Raw genomic sequence first — 23,001 nt, 5'->3', positions numbered from 1 at the left:
CATTATTAAGTTTTCAAAAGACAATCCAGCCCCGGACTCCTTGGGTAGCTTTGTTTGTAATCTCTCGCTCTCTCTGCTTCAGCTCTTCCTCTGAAAATGGGGTAAAAGTGTCCTACTTTACTTTAAGGTTCGGAGATAGAGAGTGCCATCAAGTCATAGCTGACTTATGGCAAACCCTGCTGGGGTTTTCAAGGCAAGAGACTAACAGAGGTGGTTTGCCATTGCCTGCCTCTGCAACCCTAGTCTTTGTAGGTCTCCCATCCAATTACCAACCAAGGTTGACCCTGCTTAGCTTCTGAGATCTGAAGAGATCAGGCTTGCCTGGGCTATCCAAGTGAGGGTATTTTTTTAAAGAGGGGGAAAAAAAACATCTTGCAGGCTTGCAGCCTAATCCTTTGTATGTTTCACAAGGAGTCTCACTGGTTCCACTGGAATTCCTTCCAAGTAAATATGCAAAAGGTTGATTTCTACATATTTTCTCAGTTTTTGTTTGTTTCAGAAGTGGGCCTGCAAAAGGGAGTAGGGAGAAGGGGAGAGAAAGAGGAGTCGCTGGACAAGCAGAGAAAGGTGAGGTTATTCCAGGTGCATTTTGAGAAGCAGGAAGCAATAGCTGTTGTTTAAACTGTTAGCTGAATAAATTGGCACAGAATGGGGGGGAGACGGGGGTCGGGAGGGTGCATGGATTTGGGGCAGAGGACTGGGGTTGATTCACACAGCTGTAAATAAAATCCCATTTTAGTTGGTGGCCACAAGGATCTTATGTTTAGATTGGCCCTAAAATCCATCTAAAACAGGCTCCTTTCTATGTGGCTGTCTGTCTGCACCAAATCTAAAAGTATGCATGTAAAGTTGCCCTCTAATCAAGGCCATCGTCTGAGTGGAGATTTGCAAATTTCTGAGGTTGGATTGAGTTTTGGAGGGCAGGGTTAATCTGATTGAGGGGGAGAAAGAATAAACAGGCCGATTGAAATGGAGAAATGGGGGGGGGGGCGGCAGGTATAATTTGATATATATTTGATTTTAAAGAGGGCTGTGTATAAGCTGCTGAAGTGTAGGAAATACAGGATGCAGCTTCCTGAGAACCTCTGCTAACTATTTAAAAAGCAAGTTTCTAGGCCTTATGGTCTCTTGACAGTATCCAGGTCACCCATGGCTACTGAAATCCCAAAGCCAGAGATGTGACCGAACAAGATTTGGGTGGCGGCAGTTACGAAAGTGATTTGCCTCATTCCTTGCCTCTTTCAGCAAGTTAAGCCACATTATAAAATTATAATAATAATGTATGCACAATAAGAGAACTTATGCCCCTTTTGGTCACTTTATATAGTATATACTGATTGCAGAAATCAGGTTTTTTTGGCACAGAATTTGGAGTCTCTATATGGTCTTGAACATAAGTAAGAAAATTCCAACAACAGTTACAAAAAATAAGCTAAAATGAGTAAAATATAGTGCTCCAGAGACCTTATTTCCAAAGTTGCATTATCGTCTTATCTTCCATTCCCCACCCCTTTGTAGATGAGTCCAGTGGATGAGATGGTCTTCCAATGCAAAATGTAAAATAGTTTTGTAATTGTGCACAGCAAATTCCATTTAAATGTCTCGACTTCAAGGGAGAAAACACATTGCACTGTGTTTGTTTCCCCCTTCCCTTTAAAAGTAGGTGTGTGTGGAGGGGGGGAAATCAAATTGGGGAGGGGGGGTCTGTTTTTGTTACGTTGGTTTGTGCCCTGAACTAGCGTACCTAATTTTCATATCTATATCTTACTAGTCAATGGAGTTATCATAGTAGAAACAACTGATACAACAAAACAAATAGAATACCAAACAAGTAAGTCCAGCCAGAGGTGCTTCGCTCAGACAATGAAGCTAGAAGTTAAAGTTCACAGGATGTTGCAAGTATGGGGAAATGGAAGTTATGCCACTAATTACATCACACAAATGTAATATCTGGCAGGTTTCCACCGTAGTTGCATCCACACATTCTAGCTGTAACCAGGATCAATGTGCTAACTATATACAGGTCGGCATGTATGTCAAAATTACAGAGGACCCTTATTGCTGCACAGATATTAAACTAAAACTTTGTAGGTGATGTTTAGGAAGATCACCGAAGCTGGAGAACTTGCTGAATAAGGTTTCTGGGGGCAGGGGGGGCTGGAGTGCTCTGTATTGTTCCCATTTATTAATTTATTTAAGCATTTATGTTTCACCTTTCCTCATGGATCAGGGTGGCCTATAATAAGGCATCCCATTGTTAATAGCAAGTTGCAACTGAATTAGTTATGCACACAAGTAAACATTATGGGCTAAATCCTGCAAAATAAGAGTCACCATGCAAATGTGCATAATTTATACAGGTTGCAGAATCCAGCCCTTTTGTTGCAGAATAGATAGCTTGTTGCAGAATTCCTGGAGTGTTTTGCATACAGCACATACTTTGCCCTGATGTATTTTCCAGGTACAACTAAACTTTGGGTGCTTAGGAAAGCCTTCATCTTGGCCAAGGAAACACATGAGCCTAATACTGTGATGCGAAGAGGCTCTAATTGTGCAAAACAATTGTACAGAAAGGCCTCGTGCATGTGTGTGTGTGTGAGAGAGACCTTTCTCCAAGCTCTCATTTCCATGCTGCCGTCTGCCAGGCCCTTTCCACCCACCCGCCAGCACCGTCGTATTTTATGTGGCGCGACGTCCTTTGGAGAACGCTCGCTCTCCGACCCCACCTGTTCCCGAGCTGCGCGAAAGCCCATTAATGAAGTTGGGCTGGCCCAGGAAGCCAGCCAAATCCTCGTGTCCTCATCAAAAGAGACATCTGTCCTTATGAAGAAGGAAGAGATCCCTCAAGGGGGAGAGGGAAGGAAGGAGGGGGGGAGGCAGAGGGGGAAGGGAGGGAAGCATTCTCCCTTTGATACCAGCTACTCGTTTATAAACCCCCCACACCCAATCCGACATTCCTCAACAGGAGAGGAACCCCCCCCCCCCCCACTCCAATACACACAGACACATCACAATGGTTTTGAGTATCAGGCCTTACTAACCCCCACACACCCCCAAACCAGCAAATGCCACCTTGTTCCTGCGAACTAGGGGTGGAGAAGAAATTGTTAAAAAGCTCCTGACTTTCTTTTATTCATGTGTTGTTTTATGGCTGGCAAAAGCTGTCAGAGGGCGACTTCTGCCAAAAAGCATCCCCGAGCATCTTGGCCTAACATACAAACGGCATGCTAATGTGGAAATTTTAAAGAGCCTCTTTTGGTTTTTAAATCGGAATTTTAAATGAACGGCAAAGCACAGAAGGGACCCAGTCAAAGCTAACAATAATATCACATCTTTCTCTCCCCCCCCCCCACTAGTTCCAACACCTCCTCTTTCCTCCAGGAGACAACGAACGTGGCAAGAATTTACCACGCTGGGCCTTCTTAGGGTCAATATTTCTGTTTCTTCAGTTTTCCAGGGGGGGAAATTAGACATGCCTAAGGGATTGGTAACGGGGGAGAGAGGTAGTTTGCATATGTTCAGAGGCACTCTCTTCTGGTTCCTTTTGCTGTTGAACGGTCTGGCATGGGGACTGGAAGCAAATTTGACAGCTGAGGTCTGTGGCCTCAGATATGCTTCTAGTGCCAGTACTCGCATGTTCAACAGCAAAAATAACTAGAATAGAGTTCCTCTGATCATATGCAAAGTGCCTCTCACCTATCCATGAGCAACTGCAACCAACCCAACAGCAACCTAAAGGCTGGATTTTTAATTTGGAGGACACTATGGCAGGAGAGAGGAAAATGCCAAAATGTCTCTCTTTCCATGACACGTACCACTACTCTCTATTTCTCTATATATCAGTATCATAGGATTTTTCTACCTGAGGTAACCACGGGATTGAAAGCATTGTATCTGAGGCCCAAAACTCAATGTCACAGCAGCAGGTCCATCTGTGTGGCTCTGAGGTAATCTGCATTGATTGATTTGCGAAACTCCTTTCCATGTGTGAGACCATGAGCCATGAACTTGAGAGTGTGAACCCAACACAACACACAACACATTTAACCAGAAAGATCAGTGATTCATTTCTAAAAACCAGAGGGGTTGGGGACTCCAATCTTGCTTCCGAGTCTCACTTGTACATGTGAAGTGTGTGTGTGGTTACAGCAAAATATTCTTAGGGCCAGCCCACGGATCTGGTGTCCCAGGTGAACTATGAATTTGGCACACATACAGCCCCCCAGTCCAATATAGGAAAAAAATGAGAAGTACAATAGCCCCGTGGCGCAGAGTGTTAAGTTGCAGTACTGCAGTCCAAGCTCTGCTCACAACCTGAGTTTGATCCTGCCAGAAACCAGGTTCATATAGCCGGCTCAAGGTTGACTCAGCCTTCCATCCTTCTGGGGTCAGTAAGATGAGTACTCAGTTTCCTGGGGTAAAGTGTAGATGACTGGGGAAGGCAACAGCAAACCACCCCATAACCAGGGCCAGTGCATCCATGGAAGCTGGTCCAGCAGCTGCCTCAAGCTCTGAGGCACCAGAGGGGGCGCTGGGGGTGGGCATGCACACTGCGGAGCTGGCGGTGGCAGTGCTGGGGGCTGAGCAGAAGGGCTGGGAAGCCACACGCATGCTGCCCCAGCCACCTGCCGCACCTGGCCTGCAGCTGCTGCGCCCATCTGGGAGTATGTGCTGGCGGCGGCATTGTGGGGCAGTCTGAGCGGGCAGCCTCCCAGCACTTCCACTCAGTTGCCCTGTGCTGCCGCCGCCTGCACCCAGCTGCAGGCCAGGTGCAGCAGGTGGCCGGGGCGGTTCAGGGCAACTCAGCAGGAGGGCTGGGAGGCCACCTGCACGCCATCCCAGCTTCCTGCCGCGCCAATGGGGCCGGCTCACAGTGGCATGCTGCATGATGACGTCACACGCATTGATATCATCACACAGTCCAGGTGCAAGCGAGTGCACCACCCTCCCGAGGTTCCATCCCCCAAGTCTCCAGGAATTTCCCAACCCAGAGTTGGCAATCCTACCCAAGAGAAAGGGCTTTTTCCCCAACTGATGCTGTAAACTTCCCTTTCTCTAGCCCTCCACCTAGCAGAAGATTTGTTGTCTTTTTCCAGCAAAAGACAAAAGCTTACTTCGTCACAGACTTTTGGAACTTGCTAATAACTAGCTATTTAGGCCTTTGTTCTAAGCTTGCCAACCTTCAGGTGTGGCCTGGAGATCTCCCAGAAGTACAATTTCTCCAGTTCCCATGGAGAAAACAGCTGCTTTGGAAAGTGAACTCTGTTGCATTATACCCTGCTGAGGTTTCTCCCTTCACCTAACCCTTTCCTCCCTAGGTTTCACGCCCAAAACTCCAGGAGTTTCCCAACTTGGAGGTGGTAACTGTACTGGTTTGGTTCTTACTTTTTAGATCTGTTTGTTACTTTTGTATCCTGACTGTCATATCCTCACAACAACTCTGTAAGTATTAGGCTGAGAGAGGGAGAGTGTGTGTGACTGTCCCGAGGTCACCGAGGAAGCTTCATGGTGAGCAAGGATTTGAACCCCGGCCTCTTTAGGCCTCTAACTGCTACACCAGGCTAGTTATGGTTTGACTTGTCAGACAACTGTCAACAAATTTTTGAGATTGTATCATTATGATCTTTTAAGATGTGTAGAATTGTTTTAGGCATATATTGATGTTTGTGTCTCTTGGCTTCCACGTGGCTTCATTTTTTGGATGGGTTATACTGGCTGGTCTTCTGTGGTTTTATAACCTGCCTTTTTATAAGTGATATTTGTTTTGTATGGAAACCACCTCAAACAATTAATGGTGATTTTAAATTATTCTAAACAAGAAAATAAGTACCTCCCAAGCATCTGTCCCCCTGCCTTTCTCACACACATACACAGTACACACATGTGCTCTTATACACAGATGCTTCCTGCCCTCTCCTTCTTCAAATACACACACACACACACACACACACACAAAACTTGCACCTTTTCTTCACAGTTGCTCTGTTACATTCCCATTCTGCCACCGCATCTTCATACCTCCTCATCCCCAAGGCAGCCTACCATGAGACAAAACAGGGCAGCCAGCTCAGGCAGTGAATTTTGGGTGAAACTGCCTGTACTGAAGAACTTCCCACAGAACTGTGTCCTGTGTTAAAGGGTATTGCTGTTTGGCATTTCTGCCTTAGGAATTAAAATGTCTTGGCTGGGCCTGGCCCTGCTCTTAGCATCCAGACTTTGTTCTTTCATGGCTGGCAGAGAAAGAGAATCATCTTTCTGCTCTTCACCCTTTGTAACCGGCTGTTTATTTCACATACATATCCCTTCCAGCCACATACAAGTAATTTACTTTCAGGAGAGCAGCCTAGTATGCTAGCTAGGAAGTGACAGAACACCAGCTTACTAGACAGTGTATTAAGGGTTTTACTGTTTGTTGGCGGTCATAGATATATCAACAAAGCAAGAATAGTGAAATTCTGCAGAAATTTCACGTGTGGAGGCAGAACATTTAGAGACAAAGGTACATATACTAAAATTGGAACGATACAGAGAAGATTAGCATGGCCCCTGCGCAAAGATGACTTGACAAAGGAGATCACTTTGGGAGCCTCCTCACTGTGTGTGATCTAGGCTCACCTCTCTTCTCCAGGGTCAAGGAAATTAGTTTTGCAAGTTTGCAGTAGAAGCTAGCTATAGAAAGACATTGGCCGTCGTCACACGGGCATCTCTTCCGTTAAATTTACAGCATATAGCGTCCTACCTGTTATCGGCACAGTAACGTTTCTTTGGGTCACCTAACGGCTCTTTGCGCCACCAGCTGTCCACACCGAAGCACTCTGTTCTGTTCTCTCTAACCGCGCAGAAGCAGCTCCTTCCCCCCTTTTTTTATTATTCTGGCGTTTAATTCCGCTATAACAGAATAACAGCATATAAACATTCCGTTAGAGCAAAACATTACGACCCTTTTGTTTTTCCAACTTTGAAATTATATAAATAGCCCTTTGCCCGCAGAAAACTCCCTGTCTGACGTGATCCCCATCGCTGAAGACTCTGCCATGGCGACTGAGTCATTTTTACTTCCGCAGAAAGTTTGCATTGTGTTATGTCGTTATGGCGTTATAAGGGCATAATAAAATAAAAAAGGGGAGTCGCAGGAAGAAATGGATTCTGGGATTGAAGGGAGGGCATAGGACGTTGCGAGGTGAAATACATCGATGTGAGGCATTCACATTGAGGCACAAAATAGCGCGACTATCAAGCACAAATCAGAAGAGAGAAAATCGCTACAGTGTTGGAATAAGGTGGGTGTTTGCCGGGAAATAGCGCCATTTTAGCGCTAAATAAGAGCCCGTGTGACGACGGCCATTGATTGTTTGGTACACCTGTGGATATTACCAAGAAACCTCCTCCCACAAATCTTGGAGATTTCAAAAAAAAAACCCCTTTGTTTTAATGAGATAAATGAATTGACAAACTTTTTTAAAAATTTAAAAGGCAGGCAACTGAGAAGAAAAAAATGGCTGAACCAACAACTGTTGGTATGTATCAAATTCCAAAGCTGGGAGGAAGCCAGATTTATGCCATAGCAGAAGGACGTCCTGTGAAACTTCTTTTCTCCCCAATGCAGCATTTGACGTTCTTAGAATATCAAACCTTTTCAAATTTTGCTTCTGTGATGTAACTTTTGAGGCAAGCAATGGCAAACCACCTCCGTTTGTCTCTTGCCTTACAAACCTTACAGGGTCTCCATAAGTCGACTGTAACCTGACAGCACTTTACTCACCCAGTGCAACTTTGAGGGGTATTTCCAAAAGCAGAATTATTGATAATTCATTTAAGTCATTATTAAATATCAATTTGCTAACCCTCATAGTTTTCCATCCAGCTTTTATTAAAATCCAGAATATTGTCTGAGGGTGATGTTACCTGCAGTAACCTAATGAATCTAAACAGGCCAGCTGCTGCTCAGAGCCTCAGTGAGCAACGCCCTGAGAACACCCTGTGTACACTACCTGGAGTTCCATGGTAGAAGAACAGGGTTGCCAGCTGGTCTGGAGAAAATTGTACACTCATTTTTTGCAAACCTGAGTCTCGTTTTAGCAGCCAAGAAATACAACCTTATAAATAAAAATCCTTATTTAAATTTTTAAGTTTTTATTAACGCAACTTCAGATGATGATGATGTGCAGTCAAGTCACAACAACCAACTCTCAGTGACCCCAGGACCATGGAGCTTCCAAGGCAAGCGATAAGCAGAGTAGCTGGCCATTGCCTTCCTTTGCCTAGCAACTTCCTTGGTAGTCTCCCATCCAAGTACTACTCATGGCTGATCCTGTGTAGCTTCCAAACTCTGATAAGTTCAGGCTAGTCTGGGCTCTTCAGACTACTGGATTGTCTGTTAAAACAAATTGTGGCAATTGCAGATTAAGTAGATGGTGTGGAAAACTCGTGACATTTTGCTTGTAATTGTAGAACACAGTAATATCAGAATGAAATTGGCTCCACGTGTTCAGGCCACAATTTTCTGTTTCATGTTCAAATATCTGCTTAATTCCCACACCTATTTTCAAGAGGGGGAGCAGAATATCCTGTAACACTATCATGGAATCTTCCTTGAAGACCATTGCAGATACAAGTTGATATGCACATTCAGAACACCATTCTCTGTAATGTGAATATCACCTTGGTCCCTGCAGATATTTTCCAAAAGAAAAATATCTGCAAAATATATTGCAGTGCAATATCTGAAGTGACCAGTGTGCCTTAACGGATGATTTTTTAATGAGCCGACCCATGAAAGGTTTTAGTCAAGATGAGACAAAACAGTTCTTCTCAGATGTTTGTACAGAGAAAGGAGGACCACATTGGGACATCTTCTAACAAACCAATTCCATGAATACAGATTTGTGTTCAGAATGACCTCCTCAAAATAGCACAGTAGACATGTTTTGATAATGAAGAACACTGAAGGAAATTTTAACTTGTGGGCTCCTGGCTCAGTTCAGTTACCACCCAACCAATGTTAAATAATCTGACACTACAGAGAAAATCCAGGTTGAGTCTGTTGATTTTGGCAGTTTGTACTCATGCAGGTAACACCTGGACAGGTAGCCAAGCTGGGAAACAGGTAGGCTGTCAAGCCAGCTAGCAGGTATGCAGAGGAACAGATTGAGAACATCTTAGTCCAGAGATGCCAAGTCTTGGTGAGCCTGTGAACAATTTTGGAGTTTTGAGAAAGGGCAGTGGACACCAATACAAAATGGCTGCCATGAGAGGCGCCACCAATCACTAAATGGCTGCCATTAGGAGGACAGTTCCCAGGGGTTGGGAGGCACCAAGCCAAGCATTATACCATATGGAACAGCTATTTTTCTATGGGAGCTCCCTGCAGATGCAAAGCTGAAGAACTTCCTGCATCAGTGAGATAAAACAAACCCAGGTTTGGCTGTTTCCCATGGGGAAGCACTATTTCGAGGCATCAGGAAAACATCAGCTGGCTCCATGGGTGCCATCTTTTATTTACTTATTTAAAAGATTTATCTACTGCTTTTTTGGCATGCACTCAAACTGGTTAAGGGATCTCTTGTTCGGTCAGTTCCTAAACAAGTTGCTTGGACCAAATATCAAGGCCAGAATCAGCAATTTTTCAGAATCAAGTAGAACCCTTGTTGGTGCTTGATACTGCCTAACCTTGGCTGGGTTGGTAGCTGCAGTCTGCTGTGCCAGCCTCCAGCCATATGGAGTGCTGGTGCTGCAACGCAGAAGAAGCCAGGAGATCCCTTCTCTTGTGAGCTACCACAGTGGCTCAAAGAGTAAGCATCTTGGACCTTTCTGCTAGTGACCTTGGTTTGAGACTCTGAGCACCTGTCAGCAATATGCATAGCTGCCACAAATATTCAGTCCATGTATTACAATTGTGTAAGACGTGCAGAAAAGGGAGAAAACAAATAGCTGACTTGGCTCTCCTGTACTATATCTCCTGCAGAGATTCGCTTGTATTATCTGGACTGAACTGCTGCCACATGTTTGCCACGGAATATTCTTTGCCATGTGCAGTGGCAGTTCTGGAGCTGATCTTCTGCATAAGTCGGCCCAGTTGCAATGTGCGTATCACCTACTTGTACCTTCCTGGCTGATCCACCAGGCATTTCTTGTGTGGAAACATTTGGATCACGCTCACTCTCATATATATACACACACAAATGAGGGATCAGACAAATAAGAATACAGAGCTTGGGAAGATCCCTGTACATCCCAAAGCCAGATTCCTCCCCTGAAGCTGGTGGGAACAGGTGATCTAGTCTAGTCTATGGGGCTGACTCAGCCTCTCCGGTCTGCATCAACAGATTGTCATTTCTTTTCTCTGTGTGTTTTTTGAAGCCACATGGTGTTCCCGTTTTTCAAAAAAAAAGCAGCTATGGCACCCAGATTAAATCCTCCTCCCACCCCTCCCTGCAGTTTTGGCCATAACATTGCCAGCGATTTATTAAGGACGAATGTACTGATTGTTGCTAAGCAACAGGTCTCGGCACAGGACAATCAGAGGAGGCAGCGTGCCTGCGACCCAATGGGAAATGCATTTGGAAAAGTTGCCCAGAACTGAGTTTACGCCTAGAAGCTGGGCACAAAGGCGTGTTCAGGTCTTTCCACATAATTATGTAAAGCATGCCCCCAAATACATTTTCCCCCATCCGACCCTTTTGCAAGATGGGAGCACAACATCACATCCAATAGAATGAATTTGGGAGGGAACAGCTTTTCCAGTTGGTTTTGTGATAGGCACGTTGGCCATTTGGCTATGGCGCCTGGCGCCTGTGCAGGTCACAGACATTTATGAGACATCTAGATGGGACTAGATACTTGTTGGAGGGGGGGAAGCAAGAGCTTTGCAATGCCTGATATCCAGCGGCATTGGGAAATAAGAGGTTTTGTGGAAGTCAAACATTGCTTGTAAGGTAGGGTTTTTTGATTTATTCACTTGCTGTATTGATTTGATACTTTTCCTTAAAAATGTTGAAGGTGACTTTCAAGATATAATTTTAAATCCATTTAAATACAATACAACAGTTTTAAAAAGAATGAAATTAAAAGCAGGAAAAATGATTTAAAAATTAGGATCACCAAAATATATTAAAGTGCCACCTGTGGTGTGTGTGTGTTAAAAATTTAAAAAGGTATTTTGTAAGACAGAATTCTAACACCAAAAAAAATGGGCAGGGCTGGGACTGAAGGCTCATCTGCAGCATTAGTGACACCACTGAAAAGACCCTGCCTTGCATTGTTCACTCTCAGTCATAAGCTACTGTATGTATGATACAAAACAGTTTGATTGTGAGTCAATCAAGCTGAGTTGTGTAGGACCAGGGCTGGTTCAGATTACTGAGTGATGCCAGATGCCCTTCCACCAGGCTCCAAGGCAGGATGCAGAAAAACCTCTCTGCAGCCCATCTGGGATGGAAGATCCCAGGAGAGCGGTATCAAAGAAGACACATGCCTTTACTGTTGCCACCTGCTCAGGATACTTTTTCCAAAGCAAGCTGCATCATGGGTACTGTGACTTTGGAAAAACTAGATATATACAGGATTCACTTAGGGCCAAAGTAGGTGTGATGGGGGAACCAGGTGTATTTCAACACATGTCCACCTGTTGATATCTAAAGTGGTGTGTTGGGGGTGGTATTTTTCAATATACTTGTGTTTGGGGGTGTCATTATTTAAGCCTACCTCACATTCTGTTTTTGAATGGGATGAAGGAGAGCCCTGACCAAATTTCATTACCTGGCATATATATGGACCTGGTCAATACATGCAATGGAAGGAAGTGGTATGTGGACCTGGTCAAGTGGTATGTGGACCTAGTGGAAGGAGGTGGCAATGACATGGCAGAGTGCTGAGGTGGTATGTACCATTTCAGACAGCAGGGGAGGGTGACTTTTTAAAAAATCCCCTATGCTATCCATTTCCTGCAAGTAGAAAATTAGCTCAACATGTTAAAGGCTAGCCTAGAATCTATCTGCTTTAAAAATGTATTTATTTGCAGGAAATTTTTACATGTCAAGTATTTAAAATTAGAGCTTTCCTGTCTGCTGTTTGAAAGGGTATAGCTTGTTCTACTGTCCTAGAAATTCTTCCACCTTCTTTGATCTGCATGCAGAGACCAGGCCATATGTGTGTCAGAAAATATGCATCTGTCACACACGTAATTTTTTTATGTTCACATGTAAAAAATGTTATGTGTCTCATTGCAAACAAAGCATGTGAAACAACCCTTAGGGCTAATGATCTAAATGCTCTAACAGCGCAATCCTATGGAGAGTTACTCCAGTCTAAGCCCATTGACTTCAATGGGCTTAGACTGGTGTAACTCTTCATAGGATTGCATCGTAAACGAGGATAGGATACAAGCTGATAACAAGCACACAAACACACACACACAAACACAGCCTATTTCAAGAGGGACAAAGTCAATGAGCTTTGATGCATAAGTGCTAGAAATCTGAAAGTCAAGACGAGTACATTAGAGTACCTGATATGAAAAGAGAATATAGATATAGTAGGCCTGTCAGAACCCTGTTGGGACAGTTAAAAAATCCCTGGTATACAGTCATCCTGGAATAGAAAAAAATCTATACACATGGCAATGAAATCTGAGATTTTAACAGTTCAGTCCTAAACAATTACACCCTTCAAAGTCCATTGACTTCATTTGGCTTTAAAGGGTATAATCCTGTTTAGGATTGCACTGACCTAGGGCTGAGGTACCAGTATATACAGTGAAAACGAGCAGACACTAGAAACGTAGAGTCTTGAATGGCTATTTTTGCAAGGTGCTGCTCTAAAGATGAAAGAAACACAGGCTTTAAGTAAGGCAGGCAACTTTTGATTTCAATTGAACTCCTTCCTGGGACAGTCATGGATGGAGCTAGGATGATGTTTAGCATATGATGAGTAGATCATGGTAGAATCTATTGTCTGCCGGCCTTTCAGACCCCAGCATACCTTTCAAAACATGGTCAAATTAGTGGTCAAATTAGCAAAATACTGGCGGGTTGGCAACACTAGCCTAAAGCAGAGATAAAGTGACATACCATGGCAGAGTTTTAAGTGGATCATTGAGGACCAAACGAGACGTGACCGAGGCAGATCCATCTGTTTAAGCACAGATCTGCCCCATTCACATAGAAAGGAGGGGTGGAAGTTTGCTTTTCCAACAGCAAAAAGAGCACACAAATTGGGAGTGCTGAACCATGCCCCCATGCCTGTGGCATTCTTGGTCCACCACAACCCCTTACCCCAAAGCACTTTTCTCTTAGCTAGGAACACTCACAACATGAGAGATCAACTGAGATGAAAAGCATCCTGGAGAGAGACGGCAAGGGAGGGGAGCAGCATGCAGAGGGAGGGATCTGCTCCCAGCAGCACCTACAAACCTCTTTTGTTGTGAAAATCAGTCCCCCACCCCGCCCCAATCTCCCCTTAGGGTTGTCAATTTCCAGATAGGGCCAAGAGATCTCCGAGAATTACAGATGATGTCCAGGTGACAAAGCTCAGCCCCCTTGGAGGAAATGGCTGCTTTGGAGGGTGGACTCTATGGCATTATACCCTTTGAGGTCCCTTCTTCCCCAAGCCCTGCTCTCTTAAGACTCCACCCCTAAATCCCAAGGATTTATCAACCTGGAGTTGGCAACCCTAACCCCCCTTCTGGAGGCAAGTCAGTCTTTAAACACAGGGCTCTGTTACTGTCTTCTCTACTTGGACCAGCCCTAAAAGGAGGGCCAGATCAAGACATGCTGAGATCCTTAGTTAAGTCAAGTGTAAGAAGCTCCAAATCATTACCCCCCTCCAATTATTTTAATACTGAAATTTAGTATTTTTTTCCATTTAGAGGCATCTCATAATCAGAGGCCCTAAACTGTACCTTAGTTAGCTTGTGTGTAAATTCAGCTCTGCCCTAGAAGAACATGCAGGAAGAACTGCAGGCTGTAATCTTGTGAGAAGTTCCTCCTCAAGCACTGTATGCACTTCTAACTAAAACCCACCCAAGATTGTCTGTAGGCAGACCTGACTTGGTCTGAGACTCTGTGTGTGTGTGAGAGAGAGAGAGATTGAGAGAGGGTGTCTCCCTTCCCCCTCCTTTGCAACCAGGAGGAGCAGTGCGGTGTGTGGGGGGGTGTGCACTGAAGGGGAAGCGAGAGTTGCTGTAAAGGAGGTAGAGGGAACATCTGGTTCAATTTGGAGTGACTCTTGGTTCAGAGCCAAGAGGAACCATCATCAGATGCTTTAGGAAGCGAGGGGGAGAGGAAAGATGAAGGCACGCCTCAGGGGATGGATAAAGCAGGCGGGAGGAGACGACAGCAGGGGAACCTGAAGGGCTGGAGATCAAGGGTGGGACGATCAGTTGAGAAATGGAAATTTCACATGAGCAGGAACCAGCAAAGGAAATGTTTTTCCCCCCCATTTGTGTATCTTATTTCAGTGCACTTCCAGCTTCTCATAGTGATGTTTTTTGAACACCCAGCAAGTAAAACAGATGCAAAGAGGTTGTTACTCCGGGATGACAGACTGCACAAGTAGGCCATTTGGAGGCAGCTGATCTGTGTTAAGCGGTCTTAGATGTGCCTTATAGGGTTGCCAACCTGCAGGTTTTTACTGACCTGGTCAGAATTTCATCCCCTGGGTCAATTACGAGAAAAGAAGGATTTAGTGGTGGTGGGGAGGGAAATCATGTTTGGGGTTATTTCCTAAAAGAAAACATATTGTAGAAAATGAAGGGGGACATTTTCTGGTGGGAGGGGCCTCTGTACAGCTTGAAACACTGACTTGAAACTGACACCTAGCTGACACCTTCTTATAGTAGTAACCTACTGTAAGGAATTCTGTGTATGTTCAATTACATGGGTTCAAGGAAGGGATATTGTTTGTCTCTGGGGAACTGCATTGTGCAAATGCTCTCAGGTATTCAGCACAAGGTAATGTCATTTCTGGATGTAGAAATCAGCATAGCACCCCAAAAGGCAGCGAGGGAACAGGGCAAGCTGTGATCAGAGTTGATAGATACTGCTTTACTTGGCTAAGCTGTATGCTTTGTCTGCCCTCAGATTTTTGCCCGACAATAGTTCAGCACCTCAGCTCCTGGCCTGGATCCCAGTGAATGCTTTGCATTCTTTTAGGCAAGGGTACAAAACTGATATTTTGAATCGAGAAAGCGAAGCACCATTATCCTTTGTGGCTTATCTAATGATCTGGTGCTTTTGAATCTTGTCCTTCCTCCAAGGACCTGAAAACGGCTCATGTGATTCTCCCTTCCCCTGTCTCTTCTTACAACAACCCTGGGAGGTAGGGGAAGTGAAAAAAAATGCCTGGCCCCAGCAAGTTTCATGGCAGCAACAGAGGGTGAGTGTGTGAACCTGGCTCTCCCAAATCCTAGTCCTGCATTCTTACCACTACACTACACTGGATCTCAAAGACTCTGTTAAGAATGTACGAAGAGCCTTGATGGTCTGTCTAGCCCAGCATCCTATTACCAACAGTGGCCAAATGGATGATTTCAGGAAGCCTACAAACAAAACAAAGAACGTAACCGCCCCTCCCCCAGTTGCTTGTCTGCAGCAGGTGTTCTGCAGGGGTACACTGCCCCTACAAATGGAGGCTCTACTTACCTACCATGGGTAAAAGCCATGGATAGATCTCTCTCACCATGTTGTCTACATACACACACCCAGTAAAGGCATTTAAGCTTACTAATATGTATGCGCTGTCAAAATTGCAGCCAACATATGATGATCCTAGTAAGGGGCTTTCAAGACTAGGGAGAAGCAGAGGTGGTCTGCCATTGCCTTTCTCTGCAGAGTCTTCCTTGGGGGGAGGATCTTCTTTCCAAGTACCGAACCTGCTACTTCTGAGATCTGACAAGATCGAGCTATACCACACCACCTTCCCTTCCAAGCTTACTGATGACCATCACTATATCTTGTGGCAGTGAATTCCATAAGTTAACTCTGTGTTGTACTTCCTTTTGTCTATTCATTGAATGACCCTGAATCCTAGAATTATGAGAGAGGAAGAAAAACAAAAAAGGAAAAAGAGAAAAAAAATATTTTTTGCTTCCCAGGTCTGCTTGATTCACCCTGTTGGGAAACTACCCAAAGTCCACCGTTTGGACTAAAGGCGGGCTGAATTAAGATATAGAATGTTAACGTATGTCAGGAATAAATGAGTGCCACAAAGGAGTATAATCTGTTTTTCTAATATGACCACAAGCAGAGTGTTAGCGGAATTAGGCCGACAGCTGCTACGTTATTTTTTTCCTTCCCTCTCCCCCCCACCCCTCCTCCCAAGCACTCCACGCGCCAGTAAGGGGAAGAAAAAAAACAGCACCCACCACCATTCCTATTTCTCTGCCTCCATTCTGCGGTTTTTCCGCAGGCACTGCTGCCGAGTTGGCAGTCCTTTGGCGTCACACCTTACTGCTTTTCAAGATTGCTCCGTAGAGAGCTGGGGAAAATGGCAATTTTGTGTTGACGCTGCTTGGCAGCAGGGGGAAGAGTGAAGAAAAAGTTGGAACCCGTGCCAAGGCTTCCCTGGGGAGAGATAGGAAAGATAGAGAGAGACAGGCATAGGGGGAAGTTCACACATGCACACACCTCACATACATGAGCTGCGGTGGAGTCCTCCTCTATGCTCCAGCCTCACAGGCTATGTTGAAATTGACCAACTTCATTCCAAACATACAATGTTGGTTGCACTGGGAAGCTAGGGGAAGGGGAGGTGGAGGGAAGCGTGTTCCTTTCTGTGTGTTTGTGTATGTTGCTTAATTTTTTTTTTTTGGATAGCAGTAGAATGCAGTATGCAAATGAGATTGTTATTACCGCAATGTTCATCAAGCTGAGCTGAGAAGACATTAATAGCCTGATGAATATGCATGTGAATTTGTTAATTAAGTTAATTATTCTGCTGAAAATGCATTCGTCTTCCAAGGACATTCTCCCAATGATTTCTACATGCTCCAGTCATTAGTCATGCTATATTTTATCAGTGAAATGAGTTTGCTTAAGTTGTAAAAAAAAAATTGTTAAGAGAGAGATAAGAAATACAAAATAAAATGAAGGCATTAAAACTGGAGGGGGAATAAAAAACAAGGTATAAAAGAGAAATAGGAAACAAAAGAATTTGGGGCGACAAGAACAAAAAAAGTTTGAAGGCCTCTATAGTTCAGTAACAATGCGATTTTTTGCTTTTTTACTGGGGGTGTGTGGCATGGGGAATCCAGGCATGCTCAATTTGCCTTTCCGTCTGTCCATCTCTCTTCTTTAACTTCTGTCTTTTGTTTGATGAAAAAAAACTTTTTTTTATTCTGGTGCCAAATTTCCAACACATTAATTAATTGTTGTAGCCAATTAACTGTAGTTGTGCAAATGAGTTTAGCACTAATTACCATGCAGTGCTTGTAATCACATAAAAACTTGCTGAGAGAGAAAGAGAGAGAAGGGGGGAGAAGAAGAGAAAGAAAGGAAGAAAGAAAAAAGAGGAAGAAAAAGGGAAGGAACAACAGATACCGTCCATGTGATGATAACTTGAAACAATACGGCCTGTGAGTGTTTAGAAGTACTTAAGTGATGATGATACCTGGATAATCTACTTGCCTAAGGATAGGCAAGTAGACTATCCTTAGCCCAGGATCTACGAGTGGAGCTTTGTGGGAATTGGGGGAGTGGCTTGAGAGGTCACAGGATGGCACATAAAGACATTATATACATACCAGATAGACGTGTAATATCTTGCCCCAAATGTACTCACAAACACACACAGCTGCTTCACTTCAAACAACTGCACTTTCAAAGACTGATTCCTATTGAAAACGTTCCTGTATATTACAACATGTTTACTACTATACAATATTGTTGCTCTTCTTGTGGGCATATCCAGAATCTGAAAACATACTCCAACATTTTTTTAAAGAATTACCCAGCTCCTGTTTCAGCCCAGGCATTAAGATGCAGCTCAAAGAAGAAAATCTGAACAGTGTTCTTAGGAAGAACTCGAGCCTATGATTCTGGAATGGTGTTTATACAGGTGTCAAGAGGGAACAACAAAGAAGCCACATATGCATCCAGTCTTGGTAGTCTTGCAGTGGGGCTGGGAATGTGTGTCTGGTCCAGGTGGGACAGTAGAAAGGCCACAAGGCACAGCTGAAAATGTCACAAGGTTGACAGTTGGACCTGTGCTGATAGAGTGTAAATTTGACTCATTTAGGAAAGGAAAATTGTATGAGAAAGTTCCATGCCTCTTTCTTTGGGCTTTGCATGTAATGGCCCAGAGATAACTATTCAGAGATTTTATATTTATTTACCCCACCTTTTTCACCAATGGGGACTCAAAACAGCTTCTATCATTCTCCTCTCCTTCATTGTATCTTCTAGATAGATATTCTCCTAGTTAGATATTCTAACCACAACACTGCACTGGGTCTCATTACATAGCCTGACTACTCTTGAGAAACTCAAGGTAAGCAGTGACTTATGTTCCTGGTTCCTGAATCATCAGCAGAATAAGGCCTCCGAGAACTCAGAAATTGGCACCTCTGTCTTAATGTCAATAATCGTACAGAAAGATTTGTCAGCCTGTGCCCTGCTACCATATCCGGAATGAGCACTGACCACATCCTAGGGGAAGTACAAATTCATGAAATGGTGCAAACCCAGGTTGTGGGACAGGGACAGTACAACAAGAGAGCATCAGCAGCATGTGTGGCAGCTGTATTATGGTGGTTAAGTGGTTGGGTTGTGAATCCACATTCTGCTGGTTCAGATCCTGCTAGCCCCATGAGCACAGCAGGTGGCCTTGGAAAAGCCACTCCTGACAACACCAGCTGTATTGTGGGGATAATAATAACACTGACTTTGTTCACTGCTCTGACTGGGCACTAATCTGTCTAGAAGAGTGGTATATAAATGCAGTTATTATTCTGATTACTGTTTAATCTACGTTGGATCTCAGTGAGAAAGGCAGACTATTAATGAACATATTATTATTATGTTAACTCTCAGTCAATGGGTGCAACTGAGACTTCATAAGACATTCCACAGTGACTGTACTGTAACATGCTTCAGCCACTTCAATTGTACTTGCAGGTAGGAAACTACTGGGATGAGATGCCTTCTTGTGGATTGCTTTGGCACACTGATATAAGATGGGCCATGCCAATGTCGTGTGAATGTGCCCCTTTGTGCATATGGTGCAGATGGAAGGTTGCAAAAAGGCGTAAGGCGATCTGGGGATCTGCTGCATCTAAAATAAAAGAACACCCGTTCTGACCAACAGGAAGTGTTGAAATAAAAAAAACATCCATTGCTTTGTGCTACGCTGCTTCCCACTCACCTTTCTCTGGGTAGTGGGTGGTTCAGGAGTCTCTTTACAGAGTCTTTCCTTTGAAGAAGAAAGATCTCAGATAACATCTTGAGTGTTTGTAATCTTGCTATTTAAAAAAAACCCAAAACAGAAAAAAACAGACAGATTAAGCATGTTTCATATCAAACCAGCAGCAAACACACAGGTAGTCATAGCTCCCGAGCAGCATCAAAACCCGACTGGCTTGGAACACAGCAAAATCCAGAACCAATTTAAAGTATTTCTCTAGTTGTGTCCAGCTCTACACAAATGATGTACCCTGTAAGCCCCTGTGGTACTGCAAGGGATTCTGGGGAATCACTATTTACTTCAATAAGCCAGCTGTGCAAGAAAACCCACCCAACCTCAGCCTTGAATGTTGCTCTGACATATTCAGCCCCACCTTCTCGACCCTACCATGCAAATGGTCACAGAGAATTCAGGGGCACATTTCCTAGGTAAGCGAGAAGCAGCTGGGCAACCAGGACTCACCAACCCCCGCTCCCCAAATTGTGCCACTCTAGGTGGCTGTCTAATGGAGTCATCCTGAAGAGTTCTACCCTTCTAAGGCCATAGACTCCAATAGACTTAGAAGGGTGTATCTGTGCTTAGGGTGCCACTGTAAAGTATCCATCCAGTTGAGTCAGTAGTACTAGTACTGGCAAGAAGGCTGCACTGTAAGGAAGTGGTCTCAAGGAGATCCATCAGTAAAGGGATCGGGAGGGACCAGAGACTTTACTACTGTTGCTGTAAGAATGATAGACCATAGACTCTACGATTGCTATATAACCATACTGGGTAGTTCCTATGTTGTTTAATACATCACTCTAAGAATTGCTTATGCTCGACTTCCTGTTTGGGATCCATGGAGGTCTAACGCAGCTCCACTTGCGGAGCTGACCGGACTGCCGTTTTAACCGGCCGGCGGGGTGAAAATAGCCCGCGGCCGACTGCTCTCAGGCGGGGAGCAGGCAAAGAACGCTCAAGACCCTAGGGTGAGCTAGATCTCGGACGAGGGGGGGCTCTATACAACGAGTCTCCCCCCGATCCTTGAGGTCCCACCTTGCGACGGGTCGGCTATAATCTCTGCGGCAGTTTTGGGGCCAATTCGGCTGGCATAAGACCTACATACCCAAGCATCGATTGGGGGAAGAAGCTGAGAGGGGAACTTAAAATCGAAACAGCGATTACAACCCGAGAAAAGTGAAGAGAAGGTAAAGATCATTATCTTCTGAGACGGGACAGATTGATAAAAACAGAGAGGAAAAAAAGTAGATTTTTAAACTGCAACAGACTAGTGAAAAGGAGGGGAAGACTCGGCAGGAATCGAATTTAAAAAGAGACTAAGTTTAAAGAAGTTATTAAAGAAATGGGACTATTGTTTTGAATACCTGTGGCTTTGGAGCTGTGAGAAAAAGACACCATCGCGAGATCTGCTGTGGGAAGACGGGAGACAGGAAGTGCGTAATAACAATAGAGTGGCTGGAGAGAAGCGGCCCTTGCTGGAGGGCAGGAAGTAGGGAATCGCCATTTTTGAAAGGGGAAGGGTCGCGTCTTCAGCGGAAGAGGAAGTAGGCCATCTTGGATTACAAAATCATAGAGAAACCATAGAGAAAAGACGCCCGACATTTTGGACTCTTTAAAATTTAATTTCTATAAGAAGACCGGGACATTTAAAATAGAAAAACGTTAAATTTTACGCCACGGAGTTAAGGAAGAGAGCGGATTCGTGGGAGCGAGCTAAAGCAAGCCCCACGATGTCAAAAAAAGAGTGGCAATCGGCAATAGAAAACCTGGATAAAAACCTGGACAAAAAACTTTTAGATATGATTAAAGAACTTAAGGACACGAAATTGGAGCTGATAAAAGAGGTTAAAGAGGTTACACAGACAGTAAAATCGGAGCTGTCAGAAGTGAAAAAAGGTATGGAAACAATACGAAGTGAATTACAAGGAACGCAGCAGAGAGTTAAAACAGTAGAAGACGCGATGGAGAATTTAGCTGACACGCAACAAACAGAGATGAGATTGGTGAAGGGGAGAATGTCAGTTGCAGAAACTAAACATATGGAGAAGCAGCTACGTTTTCGTGGCTTGCCAGAAGTGGAAGGAAAGTCAGCGCAAGAACAGATGACTGAGGTGTTGGTTGAGTACCTGGGGAAGGAGGAGGAGGAAGTTGTGGCTATCCTAGATGTGGCATACCGTGTGAATTCGAGAATAGCAACCCAGAGGAAACTACCAAGAGATGTGATTGTGCAGTTTACAACACGAAATATGAAAGAGAGGATTGTGACAAAACAGTTTCAAGATCCATTGGAGATTGATGGCAAGACGATTATTATAATGAAGGAACTGCCCAGATCAGTGTTACTGGACCGGAAAAAATATAAAGTGCTAATTCAGATTTTGAAGGACATGAAAATCAGGTACAGATGGGAGTTACCGGAAGGAGTGTCCTTTGAGTTTGGAGGGGCCAAAAAACGCATCAGATCTGAGCGAGAGATGGAGCGATTTATTAAGGACAATGAAAAAGACTTACCAACAAGATCATGAGTATGGAGTGTAAAGTATTATCTTGGAATGTAAATGGACTAAACTCACCGAATAAGAGGAAAAATACTTTTCACTGGCTACTAAAACAAAAATGTGACATTGTTTGTTTGCAAGAGACCCATATCAGAAAGCAGGATGTAAAATATTTAAAATCTGGAAAATTGGGCAAAGAATATGTAGCGGCCTCCAACAAGAAAAAAAGAGGAGTGGTGTTGTACATAAAAGAGGAGCTACAGCCAAAATTTGTTATGAGAGATGTGGAAGCTAGATTTGTAGCAGTGGAATGTATTTGGAATTTAAAGAGAGTGTTGGTAGTCGGACTTTATGCACCTAACGGTGCAAAAGAAAGCTTCTTTGAGGATTTAAGGAAGCATTTAGACGATCTTGCATACGACCAGATAATTCTTGCTGGAGACTTCAATGGAGTGACAGACTTGGAACTAGACAAAAAGACTACAACGGCACAAAAGAAAAGAGGACTATTACCAAAGCTTTTTTTTGAGTTGATTCAACAAGAGACTCTTGAAGATGTATGGAGGAGAGAATATCCTAAAAGCAGACAGTTTACTTTTTATTCTGCAAGGCATTCTACATTATCAAGAATTGATATGATCTGGGCCTCAAAAGACTTAGCATTATGGACTAAGGAGGTAGAAATAATGCCTATGGTAGGCTCAGATCACAACCCAATTATGTGGAAATTTGGAAAAAAGAGAAAAAGGAAAGCATGGAGAATAAATGAGGACTTGTTACAGGAAAGAGAGAATATGGAAATACTGAGAAGAGAGACAAAGTTTTTTATACAATACAACGTGAATAAAGAAGTACCAACCAATAAAGTTTGGGATGCTTACAAGGCGGTTGTAAGGGGCATACTAATGGACTTAAATGGTAGAGCAAGAAAGAAGAAAGAGGAGAAAAGACAAGAGATTGAGGAGAAAATAAAAGCCAAAGAAATACAGCTAAAAAAGAGACCAGGGAAAAAGAAGGTATACCAGGAAATTAAAATACTTCAAGAACAGCTAACAGCAATGAGCAATAAAGAATTGGAGTGGAATCTCAAAAGACTGAATCAAAAAGCGTT

The 23,001-nt window shown here is 43.9% G+C and overlaps 1 protein-coding gene and 1 pseudogene across 1 annotated transcript in view; one reads left to right on the top strand and one right to left on the bottom strand.

Annotated features, from left to right (window-relative positions):
- Window positions 1-6,481: 6,481 nt before the first annotated feature.
- LOC129340749 (U6 spliceosomal RNA) lies at window positions 6,482-6,581 on the top strand (annotated as a pseudogene).
- A 1,568-nt stretch (window positions 6,582-8,149) lies between these two features.
- Window positions 8,150-23,001, bottom strand: part of CDK12 (cyclin dependent kinase 12) — a 106,946-nt gene continuing 92,094 nt past the window's right edge. The window contains exons 20-21 of the transcript XR_008597944.1: window positions 19,357-19,453; window positions 8,150-8,374 (exon numbers count right to left, since the gene is read on the bottom strand). The gene's annotated coding sequence lies outside the window, so the exon portion shown is untranslated. The remainder of the gene's footprint in view (window positions 8,375-19,356; window positions 19,454-23,001) is intronic.

Source organism: Eublepharis macularius, chromosome 12 (genome assembly GCF_028583425.1).
Source record: "Eublepharis macularius isolate TG4126 chromosome 12, MPM_Emac_v1.0, whole genome shotgun sequence".
NCBI lineage: Eukaryota > Metazoa > Chordata > Lepidosauria > Squamata > Eublepharidae > Eublepharis > Eublepharis macularius.
The sequence above is the reverse complement of the archived record's forward strand: the minus strand, read 5'-3'. Positions and strand labels throughout refer to the sequence as shown.